This window comes from Pelodiscus sinensis, chromosome 3, assembly GCF_049634645.1.
Source record: "Pelodiscus sinensis isolate JC-2024 chromosome 3, ASM4963464v1, whole genome shotgun sequence".
NCBI classification, from domain to species: domain Eukaryota; kingdom Metazoa; phylum Chordata; order Testudines; family Trionychidae; genus Pelodiscus; species Pelodiscus sinensis.
In genome coordinates, this window is record NC_134713.1 from 34,307,377 (window position 1) to 34,331,079 (window position 23,703).

The following is a 23,703-nucleotide window of genomic DNA, read 5'->3' on the forward strand; positions in this document are numbered from 1 at the left end:
AAGCTAGTGCCACATAGTGGGTGGCTGTGGTGCTCCCCTATCTCCTGCTGGAGCCCAGGGCTGTGGTTGCTGCTAAGGTCCCAGGCCTTCTTCACTCTTCACACAGTTCATAAAAACTAGCTTGGTTGGGGGATCCAACTCCAGGGCTAGCAAAGTCCTCAGGAAGCAGTGATTGCAGGGGAGGCCCTCTCCCGGTACAGAGCTATCTCCTACCTCCACATAGCCCCTAGATATCCTCTTTTCCTATCTTTATCAGAAGTGGTCTTCAAACATTATGAGTTGAGCCCCTGCTTTGAATTACAATTTTTGGTCCCTCCCTCCATCCCCTTAACAAGACAGGGCAGTCTGTTGAGCTCAGTGGATGGGTGAGACACTCTTTCTCAGAGAGCTGACCCAAAACGCACTTGGCTTCTCTGCCTCAAAATAGAGGTCAAACTACATCTATGCCTGAAGGTCCCCCCTTCCCCCGCAGCTCCAAAGTTTCCCTCTTCCCCATAACTCCTGACTGTGGAGTTTTTAAAGCCTGGGTAAAGACTGAAAAAGAAAATAAAAATTTGATTTAGAGCCACCTTTGCTGCTCCCACTCCACTATGTTGAGGGTGAGTGCAGCACAGGAAGGATGCAGTCCAATGTGCTTATTTAAAAAAAATATAGCACTGTGTGGTATGGAGGAGAAATCAAACTTCTTGTTCACTAAACATTCATTATAAAATATTTTCATCATCATTTATTTCAAGAGGAGTGATAGGAACCTTCCACTTCAGAATGCTTCTTAAAGAGGGGGAAGAAAGTGAAACAGAAATATTGGAATTAAAATATTTTGTAGTAAGGCAGGTAAATTATTTACTTGAATACATTTAAAAATTTACATAAAGTGTTAACTGAGATTAAGCATCTTGCTCATAAGAATGTTCTGAGAGGCATCAAATATATATCATCCCAAAGTATGAAATCTTATTACACCATATTAAGGAAATATATCATGCTAATATCTTATAAAAATGCAAATACCATTTCAATTAGAACAACAAACTTAATTCTGAAGTACCAAAATGAACAATTTCTCTCATATACTGTCAGAAAAGGTCCCAAAGCTAAGGGAAGCACACATTTCAAATGAAAATACTCTACTTGTTTATAGAATCGTTTATCATATTTTAATTGCCTTTAAAGCTTTCTTCAAAATAACTGGTCCTATTAATGACATCAAATTTTCAAAAGCAACTACAGATTTGGGTTTATTACATCAGTTGTACATTCCATAAAATGCAAGGGTGTCTTCAATTGGAATGAGGACATTTTCTGAAGTTCCACTAATGTTTTGGCCGTTCGTTTGCCATTAGCATCTATCCCAATGTGTCTCCCAGCCACCTTGCTTTGTCTTCAAACTATCTTGCTCTGCTTCAGTCAGATAACATATTTTAGGGGTTGTAGGCAAGGATTACTAACACTTTAGTTCTCATACATATGAGCAGACCAATGGGCTATTCTAGCCAAGGACACCATTTTGGGAGAGCAGGGGTGGGGCAGTCATGCACATCAAGACACTACTTGCTTTTCTTCTAGTTCTGCTGACTATCAGGGAGTGAGGGGGAAAGTACCTGGATTCCATGAATTACTCCTCTACCCTCTCCCTTCCCCAGCCAGGAGCGAGCGTCATGCACAGAATCCAAGTACTTCCCCCTCACTCCCTGATAGTCAGGGGAATAGTAAGAAAAGCAAGCCGCATCCCAGTATGCACAGCTGCTGCACCCCTCCTCAATCTCCCAAAATGGCACCCTTGATTCTAGTTTAGTATTCTGTCTTCTGACAGTGGTTCGTGTCAAATGCTTCAAAGGGAATGAAAATAACTGGGTAATTCATCAAGTTATTCAGCCCATCATCCACTGCCTACTTCTGTAACAGCTGTACTGTTTGTCCATACACTCCCTTTTCTCTAACAACCAGATTTTATCTGTAACTAATTGGACATAACCCCCTCCTCCTTCCTGTCCACTGGCCATACCTCTCTGCTTTCCCCTTTTCCTTGAGCCCTGTTCTCTTAGTCATGATTTATGTTAAGTCCTTTATCATGTCTTTGGTATGTTAACCCATATTATTTACATTAAGTCCTTTTAGTATGTCAAGTAATCCAATTTATGGTAGGTTTCTGGTTATTCAAGGCTGAATTTTACCTATGCTTCTCACTCCTGGGTTTAATATATGCTTATGCATATGTATGTAACCTGTGGAATGTATGTGAGGTGTGAATGAGAAATACCCAAACAAAGGCAGTTTAGGATCTGTGACCTTTTAAGACAGACAAAAACCTGAAAAGTAGATAAATTAACTGACAAGAGGCCAGGAAGATCATCTCCTTTTGGAAGGGATGTAACAGCATATGAAACCTCAGACTGAATCAGAGGCAGTAGCCCTCCTGCGGATCCAAGGGGCTCCAGGGATAGCCGTGAGTCTCGTGGTTGGTCTCCAGGAAGCTGACACCTGGCTAGCTCAAGCCACCTGTGAAATCAGAAGTTATCTACGCCATGTCTGCAGCCTACTTTCAATTGCCAGTATGAATGTGATGTGTGTGTGAGTATCACCTTATCCTTAAGAAACTGTATTAATAAATTAGGTTTAGTGTTGCTTCAGCTCACCCTTTGTCCGGGTTATTTCCTTGGCTGGTCCAGGGATTGGTAACATCCTTCAAAATGGCTCTGAATTTGCACTTTAGCTTCATGTAGTCAGCACTAACAAATATTTATTTATATCTCTTCATTTAATGAAGTCTTTACTTCATTATTTTTTGCAGAGGAGCTCAGTTCAAAAGATATTCTACTCAAATATTCTGAATAGTAGCATAAAATGCATTGTATTACAAGTTCCCTCAACAACCTTGTTCTTTATTTTTCAAGTCCCCACAGATTAATCTCTGCTTCTTACAGTAAAACAAAATAAGAGAGAAATCACAGTCTGAGGCAAAATATAAAAATCTTTTTTGCCTCCATATTGCTTGAACAAAACAACCACAACATATGGTGTGAGCATTTTGTTTTCAGGATTAGAAAACAACAAATAATGAAACAGATGATGCCTACTGAAAAACACAATGAATAAAATGAAACTTCAATTAAAATGGGAGAGGCAAACTTTTAGGAGTTATTGTAATTTTAATACTAATCAGCACTATGTGTATTTACTCATACCATAGTTGCTTTAGAATGGCATCTCCCTCTCTCTATGCAACACTTTCTATCTCATTGTGCTACGTGACTATAAGCTGTTATGCTTCCCTCCCTTCCTACTATCAACTCCATGTCAATATTTACTTAATATTCAATTTACTGTGTTTTTCGCTGAATATACGAAGACTTTTCAACTCTTCCCAAGCATGCACCTACCAGAATGTTAGGAACCACAAGAAGAGATACCAAACACAGAAAATATCATTGTGCCATTGTGTAGGTCCCTGGTACCTTGAATACTTCCTGCAGTTTTAGAAACCCGATCTCAGAAAATATATAAGAACTGGGAAAAGGACTGAAAAGGACAACAAAAATGATGAGGAGAATGGAACAGTTTCCACATGAGAAGGGAAATGTAGGCTTAGAAAAAAGACAACTAAAGGAGGTGGACATGATAGAGGTAGAAATAGAATAATGAATTATTTGGAGAAAGTGAAAAAAAGTGTTGTTTACTCCTTCACATAAGACTCATAAGTCAGCCAATGAAACTCATAAGCAGCATGTCTGAAACAAACAAAAGGAAGTACTTTTTCCACACAACGGACAAATCAATTTGTGAACTTCATTTCTAAGGAATGTTGTAAAGGCCAAAAGTATAACTATGTTAAAAAAGAATTAGATAAACGTATGGGAGTATAGACCTGTAACAGAGGTGGGCACTCAATTCCTGCGAGCATCTCCCATTTGGCTGAGTGCAGGTTCCTGCACTGTTTCCGTCTTAAAAGCCTTGCAGCTACTCAGCCCTCCAGCCGAGTCACACAGCCTTAGAAGTATACCCCAGAAGGGGGTTGCATACAACAGAGGCCCATCCTAGTATGCTCTGCAGAGTGTGTCTGAGGCAAATTCAGTCTCAATCTGTTTTCCCTCAGTTTCTTTCCCACTCATTAAGAGAGTAGTGTCTCCAGGGCCCTGAATAGCTCCTGACTCTGAGCTGTCCCTGGTTCTGCTAGCTAGATCCCTTGACCTTCTCCCTTCCAGGTCTGGGCTGCAACTGAGCTGCCTCTGTTTCTGAAGTTCTGTTTGTAGTCCTCCCTGGCCCCTGATTGGCTGGTTCCTCCAGAGCCTCTCTAGCCTCCTCGATGACTTCTTTAGGGCCTTGGGGTCTAGTCCAATTACAAGGCCCATCAATCGCTATTGACCAAGATTATCTCTAACCGTCCAACTGCTAGATGCAGCTGGCACTGGCCAGTGTCAGAACGCAGGTTACTGTGCTAGATGGATCTCTGACCTGACCCAAGGCCATTCTTATGTACAGAAAAAACAAGTCCCAAATTATATACAAGCACAATTAAAAAGCATAACATAATGGGACAAACAACATAGATCACAAGTGTAATGCAAATTAACCTCTTGTGCATCAACAACAATCTATATTAATTGTTTCCTGGGAGCTCTAACAATATCACAACACAACTTTCTACTTATTAAGTGGCATCTAAATCTATTCCCAGTTAGAACACACACAGAGCTATTATCTACTTTTGTCATTTGCATCATGCATTTTTCTACTTTTTTTAAACACATTTATTTCATTTTTTTTACTTAGCTCAGACATTCTTTTAAGTAACCTAAATGACTGAGTAGTTCTGAGGCACCTCAGGCTATATCTACCCAGGAGGGCAAATGTGGAATTAAGCTACACAACTTCAGCTATGTCAGTCGCTTACTTCAAGTCAAAATAGTTTAATTCGGCTTTTGGTGCTATCTACGCAGAAAGAACACTCTTCCTTCAACTTCCTTACTTGTAAAATGAGGGTTACAGGAGTTAGAGTAAGAAGTCCTCAAGCTCAACATTATTTTGAAATAATGGCTTATTGTATAGATGCACTATGTTATTCCAAAATAATTCTGCTGTGTAGACATAGCGATCGATTGATAGATCGATAGATACCCAGCCTACGGTCAACAGTGTTACATATGGCCACCTTATCTAATGAGTTGATGACATACTGAAAGGATAAAGACATTTTATCCTTCCAGGATGTTGAATTATCGTTTACCATTGATACTAAGAAGAGGTGTGGGGTAGGGCTTTGCTTTTTTTAAAAATAACCAGGTCTCAGACAGTCAAAATTCCATGATCTGAACTTTTAACAGAGCAGTTGCCAAACGAAGATTGAAAGAGGAAAATAAAAAGTCAAATAAAAGGTGAAATACAGTGAATGTCTTCTAACTAGCAAACTATTTTAGATTAGAGGAGGATCACAGAGGTGTTTCAGGAGTGGTTTACACTACACAGCGAGGTCAACAGAAGGAGGTTCATGTTGACTTAGGTCAGCGTTTCCCTATGTCAGTGTCAGCCTTTTGCCTACTGATGAAAGTGTTCTTCTATACCTCCATAATAACTTCACCTCCAAGAGGTAGAGGCAGAGCTACATTGGTGTAGCTAATGGCAACACAATACTTATGTAGACTTTGCAGCCCTTACATTGGCTGACTTGGTGATATCATGGCATGAACTCTGAAACTGAGCCCAGCTGTATGCAGTCTCTCTGGAGAGCTAGGCCACTAGACTCTGATACAAGCTGGGAGCTGGGGCATAAAGCTCTAGGTGGCGTCCCCCAGCTTCTTGTAGGGAACAGGGAGGGGAAAAGCCCCAAGCAGTTTCCTCTATACCTGGTGAGGAATGGGAAACGAAGGCAGCCCACCAGAAGCCTGGGCTTTCAGTTCCCCACACTAACCTTCTTAAATCAGTGGAAACACTTCTAGTGAAGACACAGACCACCAGCTCAAAAAGGGTAGTGTAGACATTTACTATTGCAGTTATGTAAGCTGACATATTTCTAGTGTAGACATACGCTCAATTAATCAAAATCTGATACACTCCAATTGGCAATTTAATTAAAATATTTCCCAATTGCAGACAGGGATAACATTAGTTATGCTAGTAGTATTTAAGTTCTTCAAAAAAAATTATTCTTGAATAGACTGGAAGTTTTGTTCCCATGAACACCATGAAATTATTGCAAACTCTCAGGTGAAATGGCATCTTTTGAAGAGCTAATGTACTGCATGAATGATTATTTTAAAATAGTCTTGGGAGATTTTGGAGGATTTCACAGCAATCGTAAGTAAAACAAAAGAGAATGTAAATTAAATTTGTGTTCATGGTTTACTTACCCTTTTCTTTTTCTATATTTCTCTTTGCTTCCAACTTTTTCTCTATTTCAGTGGTGACTAACATTGTTTTTTTCCCCAGAGAATAACATTTTTATTATTTTTTTCTGGTGTTAATGTGCAACTCAGTGTGTGCGTACACCAAAGTTCAAGAATATGTAGTTTTATTTTAATGGGTTTTATTCTGGTTGTGCATGTTTCTGAATTATTTTAGTAGGGAAGAAAATTTTCACTACATGGATTAGAAATATCTCATCACTTTGTAGCATGTTAATATTTAAAATTAAATTGACTAATAAATATATTAACAATTAATTCTCCCCATCCACTACTGTTTGGTGAGCCCTCAGCATTCACACCGAAGTCAATGACAGTTGCATTCAGCATGCTACAGAATCCAGCTCATGATTATGAATGACAGAGATGATGGCATATTTGTAAATATCTAAGAACAGTGAATATATTTAACAATTGCCCTCCTTTCTGCAACTCTTTTTACCTGTATTCAATTTCAGCACTGAAATGTAAATGAATACAAAATTCTCATGACTGAAAAAGCCACTGTCAGTAGTATTTCTTTGAAGCTCAGAGAAACAAACAAAAAAAAACCCACCCCAAAAAATGGTTTTTAACAATGAAAGGCTGATATTTGGAGTATTCTAGTCATCCTCTGCTTACCTACAAGCTATAAAATAAAAAGCATACATTTGGGCATGCCATGGGCATATCACTCATGGGGTAAAAGACAGGAAATCATATACATGCACTTGCAGACACTGAATATATTTTACATAGAAAGACAAAGACACAACCCAAACCCACAGTAATTACTTTGGGCAATCTCATTCAATAATTGACACTAATGTCTCTTATTTTCTACCATCTCATTCTTTTATCAAAATTTCTCAACATTCAATTTTGAAAATGCTGAGACAGATAATCATCAGGGCTTTTCAAACTTTGATGCTAAAATGAGAAAAGAACACCTTTTCCTTTTAACTATGCACAGTGTCATTGGCAGGTGGTTTTCTTGGATACTAGTATTTTGTCCATTTAGAAGCTGCCAATATGCCACAGCAAGTAAAGGATGACACAAATTCTCTCTTAGATGAAGTTTTCCCTCTTACTCATTCAAACAAGCCCTTTAAAGTAAGACACTATTTGTGTGAGCAAAGTGAACTAGATTTTTTCTAATCTACATTTAAATCCCCTAATCTCATTATCCAAGCAGACAGAAGTAGTATGTGTCTAGCAGGTTTTATGCATAGGATCATACCTATCCCTACTGCTCCATCAGTGATGTGAGCACAGCATGCCACTCATCTTCAACAAATAACTCTATGCTTTCTTCTATGACATCCATCATGTAGGAAAACACTCTGAATTAAGTTACTATCCAGTTATAAAGGCCCAGATTTTGACCAGCTTTAGATTACTCAAATGGAAAACTGCTATAATAGGCTCCTGAATGCCAAATTAGGATGAGATCCTGAGCTGACCTAAAAGAGTGATCATCCATAGAATCATAGATTACTTGGACTGGAAAGGACCTCGAGAGTCATCGAGTCCCTACCCTCCTGGCAGGACACAGTACTATCTAGAGTTGGACCATCCCTGATAGACATTTATCTAACCTACTCTTAAATATCTCTAGAGATGGAGATTCCACAATCACCCTAGGCAATTTATTCCAGTGTTTAACTACACAGACAGTTAGGAACGTTTTCCTAATGTCCAACCTAAACCTCCCTTGCTGCAGTATAAGCCCATTGCTTCTTGTTCTATCCTCAGAGACCAGGAAGAAGTTTTTTCCCTCCTCCTTGTGACAGCATTTTAGATACCTGAAAACCGCTATCATGTACCCTCCCAATCTTCTCTTTTCCAAACTAAACAAGCCCAATTCTGTCAGTCTTCCTTCACAGGTCATGTTCTCTAGACCTTTAATCATTCTTGTTGCTCTTCTCTGAACCTTTTCCATTTTCTCCACATCCTTCTTGAAATGTGGCGCCCAGAACTGGACACAATACTCCAACTGAGGCCTAATCAGCGCAGAGTACAGGGGAAGAATGACTTCTCGTGTCTTGTTCGCAACACACCTCCTGTTAATGCATCCTAGAATCATGTTGGCTTTTTTTGCAACAGCGTCACACTGTTGACTCATATTTAGTTTGTGGTCCACTATAACCCCTAGATCCCTTTCTGCCATACTCCTTCCTAGACAGTCGCTTCCCATTCTGTATGTGTGAAACTGATTGTTCCTTCCTAAGAGGAGCACTTTGCATCTCTCCTCATTAAACTTCATCCTGTTTATCTCAGACTATTTCTCCAATTTGTCTAGATCATTTTGAATTATGACCCTGTCCTCCAAAGCAGTTGCAACCCCTCCCAGCTTGGTATCATCTGCAAATGTAATAAGCATACTCTTTATGCTGATATCTAAATCATTGATGAAGATATTGACAGAACCAGTCCCAAAACAGACCCCTGCGGAACCCCACTTGTTATTCCTTTCCAGCAGGATTGTGAACCATTAATAACTACTCTTTGGGAACTGTTATCCAGCCAGTTATGTAGCCCCATCTAAGTTGTATTTGGCTAGTTTAATGCTAAGAATATCATGCGAGACCGTATCAAATTCCTTATACATGGGTTCTGAAGATATTCAATGCATTAAGGCTCAGTAGCTCCAAGATCAGGTGTGAAAAACTGTCTTTCTACCATTCAGGTGATGTAACATGAAGTAGGGTAATTATTGAAACACCATTCCCATTTTTACATTATCATAGATCTCTTACGCTGGCCATAAATTCAAATGCAACTTTTGAGCAGAAGACTTCTGACATTTAGAATAAAATGCTGCCAGTAGGACTAAATGCCTCCTTGGCCATCCTTTAGCTCATATTGAACCAACTACTAGATAAACACCAATTGACTCCTGCTGTGATAAGGAATCATAGCCTGGTTTCTCTTTCAAGAGCTCACTTACATCCTTTGCCTTGGGATTGATCCAAAGTTCAATGGCAGTCTTTCCATAGACTTCAGTGTGATCTAGATCAGGTCTCCGTGCAAGAGGGCCCCTTATAGCCTTGTCTTTTCTATAAGTTTTATTTCCTTATATTCCACTTCCCAGTGAGAAGAGGGCTGAGAGTAACGATGTAACCCCACTTACTGACGGTACTGATTCGCTCGCTTTAAACACTTAATCTATTATAGAGAGATCTACTTGAATTACAGAATGATTGCTAAATAACTGCGGCTGAGTTGTGGACAAGGCATGGAATATGGTGAAACAGTAATAACCTTCATTAATTCTGATAATTGAAAAAGCCAGACACGACTGATTTGTTTAGAAAAAATTGCTTGAAAAATATAAACACTCAAGTATTATGTTTTGCTGACTATTTTTTTTTGTTTATAACCAGGCATCTTACTGCAACTATATTACAGTCATTAATGCACAGGGCTGACAGTTTGTGCCCCAGCCATTGCCAGTTCAGATATTGGGGCGCTACTGTGCTAATGAGGAAAAAAGGTATGTTTTGCAAATTTGAATACATATGCAAAATTGTGGACTGTTTAAAGTAAGATAATTAAAATCAAAATTGGAGTGGAAGCCTAACATTGAAGGATCCACAATTTCTGCAACACTGAAAATGAAGTAGACCTTAGTTATATGCTAAAAGAACTGTAACTATTAACACTAAGCACTGCATCATTAGCAGTGATGATGTACTTCCCATACTTTGTACACCCAAGAATTATCAAGTCTCAATTCATGAGCATCTGCCTAATCATCAGAGAGATCTCACCTTTTTGTGTGCCATTCTCACCGAAAACGCTCCAAAATGCATGCAACCTTAAAATCAATCTGGAAACAAAATTGTCTAAGGCAAACATATTAATAAAAATCAAAAGATGTAAATGAAAAAAAAAAAGCAAATAAATGTTAGTAATAAACAATGTGGACTTTATCAAAGGAAAAAATAATTAATACAAAGTATAATTCAAATTCAGGCAGCCCCTGTAAATTATACAGGAAGTGTTTCACTGCCAGAATTTAATTTCAGATTATGCAGACAGCTTGTTTTGTCCAAAGTTCAATCAAGTAAAAAACTGCAAGGAAAAGGCCCACAATAAGCCACACAGCACAGTTCAGCAGCTTCCTGGGTGTCTGACACCCATAGGGTCTATATGATAAGGTTTATAGCACATAAACTATCTTTACATAACCATCAATATAGCAGACAGTTCTCACAGAATGAAGACTGGTCCAAGCACTAATTGAACTTTCATTAATTTCAGCTTGTCAATCAAAATCTGTCCATGAAAAGATATAAGAATGTGCAGCAGAAGGAGTGAGGAGGAAATCAATATAAATGTATACTATAATGAAATCAAATTGCATAGGCAGTTTTGCATGGTTCCAAATCACCATATATTTAAAACAAAACACCATATTGATTCCTGATCAATGCATAATCCAGGCATTTTAAGCCATCTGAATTCTCACAGGCCTCACAATAGATGGGTTTTAATGAAAGATGTGATCAAGGAGAGAAGGCATTGCAGATTAATTCAGGGAGTAAATTCCAGGCATAAGGAACTGTACTGGAGAAAACACGGTAGGATTTTTTTAAACGGTTGGTTTGTAGACTTATGAGACACAATTTTAGTACAGGCAGTCCCCGAGTTATGAATGGGGCTTTTCTCGCCCCGGAGGACGCGAGCGGCGGGACGCCCAGATGCGCCGTGGTCCCGCCGCCCGCGTCCTCCGGGGTGAGAAAAGCTGCTCTGCGTCTCCCTGGTCTGCTGGGGGGGAGCCAGCAGCACCGCCCCAGGCGTCCCCAAGTCAGCCGCTGCTGAAACTGACCAGCAGCTGACTACAGGAAGCCCGAGGCAGAGTTGCTCTGCCCCGGGCTTCCTGGAATCAGCCGCTGGTCAGTTTCAGTAGCTGCTGAATCTGGACGCCAGTTCCGACTTACATACAAATTCAACTTAAAAACAAATCTACAGTCCCTATCTTGTACGTAACCCGGGGACTGCCTGTACTTCAGTACAGTTAGCTGGGCTTAGGGCTAAATGTCATCTTTTTGTACTAGAAATTATTTCTAGAATACATCTATTAAATATACATAACCACAGCTTAAATTTCTCAACCCCAATTGCAAATCACTTGATGTTGTGAGTAAGCAAACAAACCATAAAAAGCAATTAATCTGTTTTGTTATTTATTTCACCAGCATCTTTAGATTTCATCATGTAAAATAATGGTTCATAGCAGACCCATATTCTGTGCAATGTATTTTGGAAAATGATGGATTACCAGTAATAGGAGACCTTACTATAACACTCTGCAGTTAAATCTTTACTAAGAGGAAAAGGACGTTTTTGTGCTTGGGGTGTGCAGATTAATGAAGAGAAAATTAGTGAGTCTCTGCTGTGTGCATATCATTTAACAAATTAAGCAGGGACCACACGCTCTCTCCCCCACACTGAAAAGCCACTGTGTTGCTGATTGCATTTTATTTCCTGCTGAGTTTTAGACATACTAAATTGTCATTTTTAAAAATAAACCTTAAAGTACAATTTGAGCCTATCAGCGGTTTAGCTGAATACTGAAGTACTCATTTAACATAATCTAAAAAATAAATACATATACTTAGAAAGTTTGAATGTGATAAAGTCACAAGGTCTTTGAAAGCAATATTTAATCACGTACTAATACATTATACTTATAGAATACCCTCTCTGGAGCTTAGTGCAATTATAACAATTAATGAATTAAGTCTGACATTGTTCCTATGTGACTGGATAGAAATAATATTTCCATGCTATAGTGATATGCAAAGGTGTTAAGTGACTTACTGTACCCAAGACATGTGCAAAGCTCATGTCAGATCCAGGTGTAAATCCCAAGGAGCTTACCTGAATTCCTGGAACCATGCTTGTTCGCAGCTCTGGGAGAGGCCTACTACTCCTGGTAGGCAGGGGAAGCCAAAGGCAGACTCAGAATCTGCTCAGAAACAAATAGGAAGTAAGATGTCCTTTCCTGAGGCTAGGCCTACACTACGAGGTTTTTCTAGGATACCAAAGGTATCTGTGCTCTGTGATGTGTGTGTCTGAGTGTTGCGGTGGGAGACTAACATCTGGATAGTAGTATAGTTTTGTATTGGTGAGGGGAAATCTTGGTACAAAAAGCAGCCTGACTCCCACATGAAGACAATACATGCCAGCAAAGATCATCAACCCTCTGAAGTGACTGAGGAGTCCAGAGCCATCTCTGAAGCTGAAGATCTGTCACTGAGTTAGTGAATGCACCCATCTTTTAATTAGTCAGGAAAATTGCTTAGAGATCCTTTATTCCTTAAACTGTGTCCTCAAGAGATAAGAATTTGGAGATTTGATTACCTGCTACCTATTAAATCTGTGGAGGGCCTTACCACCTAATCCCACATGTGAGTCTTTGGGTCTGTACTGTACATCAGTTAGCAATGTTAAGAAGACATCATGGTCATAGGTCATCAAGAAGCATTACTCAGGAACAGAGCCCACATTTTCTGATTCTAATCCCTGTGAATTAGCCACAAGACAATATTTCTTCTCCTTTTTCAAAGTCAAGAATTTTTCTTCACTCACTGTTCACAAATTTTCTTGAGACTCTCCATAAACATTTATACTTTCTTAAAGAGTTAATTGAACACTCACTGAATGTAAAGGCTCCCATAAAGTCCACTGGGCATTAGATCACCCCTACAGTGCACAGGTATTCACATATGATCATGGATTGTTAAACCTATGTTAATGCAGTGTTAAACAAGCTGAAAGTCCCATTCCCACTCCAGGCAGAGGGAAAGACCGTAACAGCAGAGCAATGGACTTTAGAATAAGTGCCTCTCCCACAATCTTCAAAGAATGGAAAGGCTGCCTCAACAAGATTAACTTAAAAAAAAAATAATTCACCTGAAGAAAAGGAAGGTGAAGAAGAAAAAAAGAGGAAAAGGTAAGCTAGTCTCATGCTGGCCATTCCTAAACCCAAGGTCTATGCAGGAAAGACTAAATCCTCTGGGTTCATGGACTCCAAGGATGGATGTCCTGAGAACTGGGACCAGTGTGGATGGGAATAGGGAAGTAATTTGCATGGATTTTCCATTGTTTGAGTTCCTTCTCAATCTAGTCTCAAGAAAAGACTAATTTTTCATGGAAAAAATATTCCACATCAGGCTTCGCTTTCTCTGGATCAGTTTCACTGTCGCAGACCTAAGTACTGCTGCCTTCCAGTATTGCCATTCAGAAGGACACATATTTGCTGGACTTAGCTCCAAGCTCTAGTTGTTTAATCAAAAAGCCAATAAGTATCTGTATCTTGAAATCCTGACAACTTAATCTATAATATATTGCTCTGTAGTCACAAGACAGTGTATACTGTGTAGTTGACATCACTTAAAAGAATTGGCAACTGACAAGACCTTCTGGGCATGACTGCTTCTTCCTTTGTATATGTAGGGAGAGCATAACACTTTGCAAGCATTATTATCGTAGTTATATTAAATGGCTTTGGCACTGTCCTCAGATATTCAGTACATCAAAAGGACGCTGAAATGGATCGGTTTAGGTTGTGTGAGAAAATGAATCAAAATGAACAGGAAGCATAAAAATGTTGAGACAGGCGTTTTTCTATCAAAATTAATCTCTCTGAACCTGATCCATCATGAAATATATTAAAAGTTCATCATTTTCATAATGCAAAGCACAACAGAGACTCACCACAATGAACTGTAAACATAATCCACAGAGGTCACTGGCAAGCACTCTTTCTTCACATTGCATGGTTTTCCTACAGTCTTAAGCATACCATATCACATTCTGTCCAATTGGTCACATCATCATACTACACTTTCTACAGGCATTCTTCTCCTCCAGCACTCAGCACCAATCTCTACCAAATTGGCTTTTTCAATTTTCCTCCATTCAAGCAACCCACATGAAGAAAACTTGAGTATGCAGAACAGCTGATCTTGTTGGTATCCATATCACTCCAATTATGCTGTAAATTTGGGCAATTACCTTCTCATTAATCATGTATGAGGTATAGCTTGCCTGCAGCAGTTGCTTGTAGCATTTCAATTCAAAGGCAAAAAAACCCACTAACTGTCCCATTTCCTTAGCACACATATCATAACTATACAGCAAGGTGTTGGAGGAAAGAGTCTGCAGTGATTTCATTTTACACTTCCTGCTAATATCTTTGTTTCTCAAAATGTGGATGTGTCAGTATGGTCCACGGGCCCTTGGGTAAGGTGGGAGGACCTGGCTCCATGCTCCCAGAAGGGGCAGGGCATCAGGCAGAAAGGGTGGGGCCAGTGCAGCAAGCCTTCCATGTTACCTCAGATCTTAGAGCCATGCAGAGTGCATGGCATGGCACTAGAGCAGCAATTCAAAGGGCCCAGGGCTCTGGCTGCTGCAGCTGCCACAGCAGCAGAAGCAGCAACTGGGAGCTCCAGGCCCTTTTTAATTGCTGGGTCCTAGTGAACACAATGAACAGAGTGAAGTACTCAATTCTACAGAGAGGAAGGCCATTAACTATCCAGACAGACAGAAAACAACAGTTACAGGAATACTCATTCCTTGGCCACAGCAATGTAGAAGTGGCTGTGGTCTGCATTACAAAGACATGGTTTGCATGCAAACTATTAGAGCTCCATTGACTCCAATGAGAGCTATGAATCAGCTGATGACCTGACCCATGCCATGTAGGGGTGTTTGTTACTTTTATAGTGCAGATGTGTGAAGTAGGTTTTATTTTAATATTAAATCAGGATATATTGTGTACACACACACACACACACACACACACAAATTCAACAGAGCCACTTACATGCATACTTCTTAGTAGCAACAAGTTATTCAATCTCCCACCCCCCTTTTTTTTGTTTTCAAACAAACAACTTGATGGCTTCAATACTATTCTCTAGTGCTTTTGCAAAGAGGCAGCACTGTAAGAGCTCCTTTTATATTCAATTTGGCAATTACAATAGTATAGATTACTAATGACCATATCCTTTTAAACTGCATCAAACACTGAGCAAGTTTTAAATTAACTGTTAAATCAAAACCAAGTATTAATGCAGGTAATAGTTCACATCTGCAAAATTACAAATAGACTAAATCTGAAATAAATATAGAAATGGAGAAACTACCAGATTGACTTTACCCATCCTTCAACATCCTCTTGCCCTATATTTTGGGTTGTGCTCCTCACTACTGCAGTGTATTTAAACCTCAGACCGGAAACTGGATCCACAAAATCGCAGGTGGTTCGTGTAGGTCAGAAGATCCAGGGAAGGACTGAGGTCTTACTCTAAAATCAGTTCAGGCCAGGGATCACTGCCTTGAATTTCAGAGGCATTGAACATTCACCAAACTCCCAATGGAGCTGCAAATGATTCTCTCTGAAAAACAGTCCTCATGTCTTTGCCCTTTCCTTGAGGTATCAAGTAAATATTCCGTGGCCAGTTGGACACTTGTTCCACCCCCCACTGAAGTATGGCTGGCTGAACACAAACGCCTGTTCCTCCCCTTGTTTTGTCCTCTAATTCTCTCAGCTAAAACTTGGTTAGTTCCTGTTGAACAAATGCAGTCTAGACAGGTTCTGCTAGTCAAGTTTCCTATTAAAACTAGGCGCTTATTTTAAATCCATTAAGATGATGTGGTTTAGATAATTTCTGTTAGCTGAGCAAATGTGGTTTAAGTAGCTTACTGTTCAATTGTATTCCTGCTTATAAATATGTATGAGTGCATGAGGAACTGTAAGTGCGAAACATCCAATCACAAGGCAGTCCAGCTCTCCATAACCTTTTAAGGCAAGGAAGAACCCTGCAAAGTGCATAAATTAATGTGACTAGTGGCCAGGTGGAAGTCTCTACAAGATGTAACATCACAGCAGAAATCTGGGACCGGCCCAGAGAAAAAAGCCCTCCCACAGATCTGAAGGGGTCTCCAGAGATCACTGTGGCCTCGTGGTCAATTTCTTGTCAGCTCCAGCCATCTGTGAAATCGGAAGAAATCTATGCCACATCTGTAGCCTACCTCCAGACTGCTAGTATCAACAAACAAGCTTCAGCACTGTTCCAGTTAACCCTTTGTCTGAGTTCATTCTTTGGCTGGTCCAGGGACAGGTAAAACATAGGCTCTGAAAAATAGCATATATATCTCCAGCCCTGCCACCCACATGCTGTGTGATCTTAGACATGCCTTGCCATGTCTCAGTTTTCCTGTTTTGAGCAATTCCTCAACCTAAGGTATAGTCCCAGCCAATGTGATATATAATTACATTCCATAAATGTTGAGATTCTGTCTGTGGCATTTCAATTATTTTTACAGCAATTAATTTTATATTATATATATTCGAAAAGACCTTATGATTTGTGAGAAAGAATGAAAAGAAACAAGCTTCAAAATCTAACCCTAAAATCTACAGCAAAAGTATTACTGTTTGATATCTTTAAAAGTGTTTTATGAAACTTTGTCTCATTCTTTTAAAATTTTGCTTCCTGTAAGAATTTGCGGACTAAATAATGCCCCCAAAGAGCCATATCTGTGAAGACAATTCCCATATTGCTCAGAATGTAATTTAGCAGTCACATTGTCAGCATATATTGTCAGCATCTTTGGCAATTTTGTCTTGAAACACTGAGGGGCAAAAGACCACCTAAATCAACACTTCCCAAACTGTGTGTGACATGCTTCCCAGTGGTTGAAAGTAACAAAAGCTATCTTGGAAGAGTGGGGCAGATGGGTGGAAGTGCAGGTTTCTCCTATGTGGTCCTCCTAACACAGGAACAGGAGAGTGATTGGTTTCATTTTCTTGAAAACACTCAGTTTTTAAAAGTTTAGAAAATGTTACTACAGAAAACACATGCATTAAACCGCTTTGCATATAGAAACTAGGTCATTGGGGCAGAAGAAATGAACAAGAACATAAGAACTACCTCTGGAGGAATGCCATAAGCAGTTAAAATGGCTTCCACAATCAAGAACATGTAATGTACTGAATTTTTGTGTGCACGTATGCACTAGTTAAACTATATGGTTATCTAGAAGATGGTCCACATGAAGAATAAAGTGTAAACAATAACTAAAGAATCTATTTAAGTCAGGTGGCAAAGACCTGCGTTAATGTAGCTGAAAGACCATGAGGCCAATCTTACAAGGCAAAAAGCAGAAAAAAAATCAATATAGTTACATTAATTGTACAGTATTTTTCAATTGGTGCAGCTGTAAAAGGGGAAAATAATAAATTGGAGTCAATGGGAGCAATATTGACTTCAGTGGAGGCAAGATTAGTCCCAGTAGGTTCAGCAAGATACTGATGGACTGAGAAAACTTATTTTTTGTTGCAAAGCCTTATGAATCTTTAAGTTATGTCTTGAGCATACAAAACATGATTTTATGAAGTTCTGAGGGCAGTGGCATGGCCTCTGCCACCCATTCACTGAAGTTGTGCTGATTACAAAAGAGAGTGTACATTTAAAGAAAAGAATTTGTGCAGCTGTTGACAATTTAGTCACCTTCAGATATCTTACTCTGTGCCCCCAAATATTTTTTTAAAAATCTCAATACTTTCAATATAAGTATACATTTTTGTATCTCTGAAAGGATAGAAATTTTCTCAATTTATCACAGGCACAAGTAAAACCATAATATAGTTTGTTTGATAACTCACATTTCATACAGCACTAGGTAACCCAAATTCTTCAGTCATAAATTTGTTATTTTCATGTAATATAATACCAGGTCCAGAAGAGTAATGGGATGTTCATCTTTTCCACAGAAACCATTTTTTATATATTTAAATTAGTTTAAAGCATTCAGTGTGTGAAAGGATTTCAGTATTTCTATTACTAAATTAAATAGTTCTCTATTAAATAGTGCACCTCAGCAACTCACAATCTATTTTTAGTTATAATATACCCTTACAGAACTGCAAGAAATGTAGTACATAATCATAACACATTATCCTTTCATTGGATTATCAAGCAAAGTCTGAATGACAGTTATAGTAATATATATTACAAAAAATTGAAACACTCTCATGTCTTGCCATCCTGAAAAAGCAAATAAATGACCTGGCCAAAAATAATTTAAATTTTCCATTTTAAGCGGATTAAGACTTTCATATTTGGAATACTGTGTTTTTTCTCACTTTCTTTGTCACAAGGAAGAATACTATATGCTAGTCAGAAACTATTATAATAAAAGAGATCTAGAATGAAGACAATGTCTACAAGGCTCCCTATGTGATTTCATTTTATCAGCAATTGTGGTCAAATAAATGTCTTCTATCTATCCATCCAAAGTACTTTTGTGGTCTTTTTTAGCACAGTATTTTTAATGTATTTACACACAACACCCTAAAGATTACAAAAGTACTATTATTCCAGTTTTATAACTGGGAAATTAAGACTAAGATTTAGGTAAAGTCACACAGGAAGCCTGTGAGGAAACTTGTGGAGGATTTCAGAAGTGAATACAGGTCTCTCAAGTCCCAGGTTTTCATTCTAACTACTGGTCTGGTCTTTCTTTTGAAGCTGACAATAAAGTATTTATTGTACCGCTTTCATTATTTAGCATAAGTTTTAGACCCATGAATACTTACATGTTATGTCTGGTTTCATAGTATATAAAAATAGATATATTCTTTACAACAAGTACTTTTGGTAGCAAGGATGCCCTGACAGTAATGAGGTTGACTACCAGGTACAAAAATGTTTAGGTGTCCTTTAAAGCGATGCTTGATATGTCTAATCAATATTATAAACTGGATGTGCATTTATTCTAATACATTTCATAGACAAGTTATAGGTGACACACTGGAAAAATGTTCAAAGTTGCAATAATGGTAAAAAGCACTTGCCACTCTGAGTTTTTCTTTTCCTTTATGAAAATCAATGTTGTCAATTTCAAATAAATCTAGATAGCACAGACTCTGAATAACTTTTGACTGTTTTTGCCCTGCTTTGTCTTTCAGTAAATCTGATGACTATAGTTCTTTTATCTCATTCACTTGCTCTGACAAAATCCTCACAGATGGCTTTGGTTTCTTCCTCTCCCCGTCTTCCACCCTCTCCCCTTTTTAAATACTGTAAACATAAATCTCTCAGTCACATTACTACAGCAAGGCAATATTTAAAGGCTGAGATGGCACTTCCATTTTAAATCCCTATTTTTAGTCACAAGTTTATCAAATCTTCCCTCCCAAAACCAAAATCTTCCCTCCCAAAATTTGCTTGCTATACATGAATCAAATCTTGGTAGATACCTGGAAGCAAACATAATATCCCAGTTGCTTTAATATGCACTTTTACTCCACCTTTCAATAGCCCAAAGAGAGTTGTCATTTTTGCAATCTCTTTCTGCTCAATAAGAATATAAATTAGGAAGTTAAGAGACTCTGCTCAGGTGATGCAAGACAGCTGCATTTGTGTAATATGCAGAGCATTAGAGACAATAGCTGTGATGGCATCATGCACATTCCATGAAATAAATTCTTTGTAAAATCAAAGGATCCAGAACTGGAGATGCCATTTTCAATGAGCATTCCTGCATGGATTTACACCAAAAAAAACCAAAAGACTACTACTCCAAAACATTAGGTAGCAAAACACATGCAATTCTTACATTAGAAATACAATTCATTTGTGCTGCTAATCCATTTAAAAACAGAGGTTTTCAGACTATGGGTCACAACCCAGTACTAGGTCATGAAATGTCACGCACTGGCTCTCATTGCAGCAGGGTGATCATTTGACCAGTGGGGGTGCTAAGGTAGGCTGTGCAGACTGCACTGCACCCCAGAAGCAGCCAGCAGCAGGCCCAATTCTTAGGTGGGGGGAGGGAAGAGCACACAGGACTCCATGCACTGCCCCTGCCCTGAATACTACCTCTGCACTCCCATTGGCTGGGAACCTGCTTCCAAAAAAAGTGTGAAAACTACTAATTTGAAAAAATAGGAAAGCCATAAGAATTTAATTTGTGTGGTCAACTACAATTGACTTTGCAAGAAGGAATGGAGGAAAATATGACACTGTTTATAAGACTGCACAGACACTCTCTGGATGGTACTACTTGAACAGAATTTTATACTTCATTGAACGGAAGAATCCCAAGCATGGTTACAGGCTGGGGACTGAATGGCTAAGTAGCAGTTCTGCAGAAAAGGACCTGGGGATTACAGTGGATAATCAGCTGGATATGAGTCAACAGTGTGCCCTTGTAGCCAAGAAGGCAAATGGCATATTAGGTTGCATTAGGAGGATCATTGCCAGCAGATGTAGAAAAGTGATTATTCCCCTTTATTCGGCTCTGGTGAGGCCACATCTGGAGTACTGTGTCCAGTTCTGGGGCCCCCACTGTAGAAAGGATGTGGACACATTGGAGAGGGTTCAGTGGAGGGCAACAAAAATGATAAGGGGGCTGGAGCATATGACTTACGAGGAGAGGCTGAGAGAACTGGGTCTATTTAGTCTGCAGAAGAGAAGAGTGAGTGAGGGGGGATTTTATATCAGCCTTCAACTTCCTGAATGGAGGTTCCAAAGAGGATGGAGAAAGGCTGTTCACAGTAGTGATGGATGGCAGACTGAGGAGCAATGGTCTCAAGTTACAGTGGGAGAAGTCTAGGTTGGATATTAGAAAAAACTATTTCACTAGGAGGATAGTGAAGAACTGGAATGGGTTACCTAGGGAGGTGGTGGAATCTCCATCCCTAGATGTTTTTAAACCTCAGCTTGACAAAGCCCTGGTTGGGTTGATTTAGCTGGGATTGGTCCTGTTTTAGGCAGGGGGCTGGACTTGACCTCCTGACGTCTCTTTCAGATATATGATTCAGCTTTCAAAGCTCTGTAATTGGTTAGACCTCAGACTATGTGCTCTGTGATGTATGAGCTTTATGTCTGAGGCGATGTCTATACTACGCACTTTGCCGGAAGACGCAATGCAAATGAAGCGTGGATTAGCATTTTCTCACGCTTCATTTGCATAATCTCTTCTGGTCCGTTTTTGTGCAAGGGGGTTTTGCACAAAAAGGAAACGTCCACACTGCTTGTTTTTGTGCAAAAACCCCTTACGCAAAAACGGACTAGATGAGATTATGTAAATGAAGTGCAAAAAATGCTAATCCACGCTTCATTTGCATTGCCTCTTTAGTCCAAGCACATAGTATAGACAGCTTGAGAGAGTTAAATGCCTAGCAAAAACTGGAGTATGATTCTCATAAGTGCCCTTCAAGTGTTAGTGCAATAAATATTCAGTTCTTATAATCATTTTCCACCAACAATTAATTCTTATGACAATGAATATTAATATTTTTCAATTATAAACAAATCTGTATAGGATATCTTTTGAAGGGGACTTAAATAGTTTCAGATTTTCAAGAGAATGAAGCAATACTCCAAAAAATCTTCAAAAGCTGCTCAGTCTGTACTATTTGTCACACACAGCAGGAGACAATAAGCTATCCTTCTGTTCTGCTTTTCTTTTCTGTGCACTTTAAACAACTTTTCAACCTGCCACTGTAAAAACAGAAAAAAACAGAACTGTCTTCTCTCATCAACCAACAGTGCATATATTTAGCAATCTGCTAATGAACTATTTGGTGAAAGGTGTAAACAAGAGAGTGCAAACCCACCTGGATAAACTAAACACCTCATTTTATGAGTCCTCCATTTATGACAAAGAACATTTTCTTGACTCTGCCTCAGAAAGCAAAGCAGGTTTTTTTATACCAATGCTAGAATTTGCAACACACTTATTCCTTCATGGTAGCAAGCTTTTTTGAATTAAGCACCCTTACAACTTAATAGGAAGGAAGTAACCCTGTTCCTTCCTAATGAAAAAAACAAGTAATGATAAATGAACTCACATCATTTTATAATTAGTTGTCCGTAAATTCACTTCAATTAGAGTATGGTTAAGAAGAAAAAGCTTTGAAAGAACATTATTAAATTGTTCAACTTTCTCAAATGAAGGCATTTTCACATAACATGTGCATAACAGTTTTCAGGTCATTACTTCTTAAGACATTTTAGACTAATGGAAAGTGGATAACTTTATAATCTCAATAATGAATGTTTCCCCAGTTATTTTTAGCAAAAATAAAATGAAGTATGTCTGCTTCAGTATCTACAATAACTTGCCCAGATTAAATAAATTCCACTACCTTAATTCATTCAGCACTGAAAAATAATGGATTATGTTTATAAATACGTGCAGAAGCTTTTCTTTAGAATTCCATGCAGAATTGAAGAGAAGGGTCATAAGAGGCAATATGAAGGATTAAATAAGAACCAAAGAAAATTGAATTGACTAAGAAACAATGAAGGACACAATTTCATAGCAGGGATGTTAATTAACTTTTAAAATGCTAACCGGTTGAACACTAGGTTTAACCAGTTAACCCTGGGTTTAACCAGCCCTTCCCCACCTGTAGGGCACCGGGCTGCAGCCAGCAGTGGCTACTCTGCCCTTTGCCCCATCACAGCTTTGGACAGTGGGGCTACTCCAGCAGTAGAGGCTGCTTTGGCCCCAACGACACTCACAGTCGTGCCATCGCCTAAGGCATTGGGGGGCTGCTCTGGCCCTAGTCCCAGCCCGGCCCTGCCATGGCCAGAGTCCAGCCAGCCAGGCTAGTTAACCAGTTACCTCATAAGCCAACCAATAAACCACCTTCTTACACGGTAACCGGTTAACATCTTACTTCCCTATTTAATAGTTCATAATTTTTGAATTAGTGAATGGAAGGACACACAAATAAGAATTCTTAGATGTACAATTTTTTCCATTTTATTTCACCAGCTTGCAATGTACTGCTACATATGAACTGAAAACAAAAGTGTGCAACTGAAAATCCTTGGCAATGGTTTGTGGTGAAATGTTAGTATTTTCTTACCTTCACAGTAGTGGTAGGTTTTGATTCCATGTTGGAAAAGCAATAAGTGGACAAAGGCACAGGATACTGTCTCGTATCATCACCGTGGAAATGAGATAAGAGCAAAGAGAGAACATATTTTGCAACTACAACTGTCTGATTTCAAAGCATTTCATGGGACACACATCCAATCTAGGTATTTGGACTTCCACTCAAAATCAACCCACTAGACCAGTGTTTCTCAAAGTGGTCCACGGACACTCTCTGAGAAATCTGCTACCAGGCCGCTCCCATTTGTTTACTTACTGGCTCTGCAGCCATGGAGCCTCGTGGCTCCCAATGGCTGTGGTTCACCATTGGCAGCCAAGGAGAGCTGTGGGAAGTGGCATGGGCTACAGGGGATCCAAAGTTTTGTCATGTTTTTTCACATAATGTTTGTTT

The 23,703-nt window shown here is 39.1% G+C and overlaps 1 protein-coding gene across 3 annotated transcripts in view; it reads right to left on the reverse strand.

Moving 5' to 3' along the window:
• The window catches only part of SNTG2 (syntrophin gamma 2), a 463,781-nt gene that overhangs the window by 380,760 nt on the left and 59,318 nt on the right, over window positions 1-23,703 (reverse strand). The window lies entirely within an intron of this gene.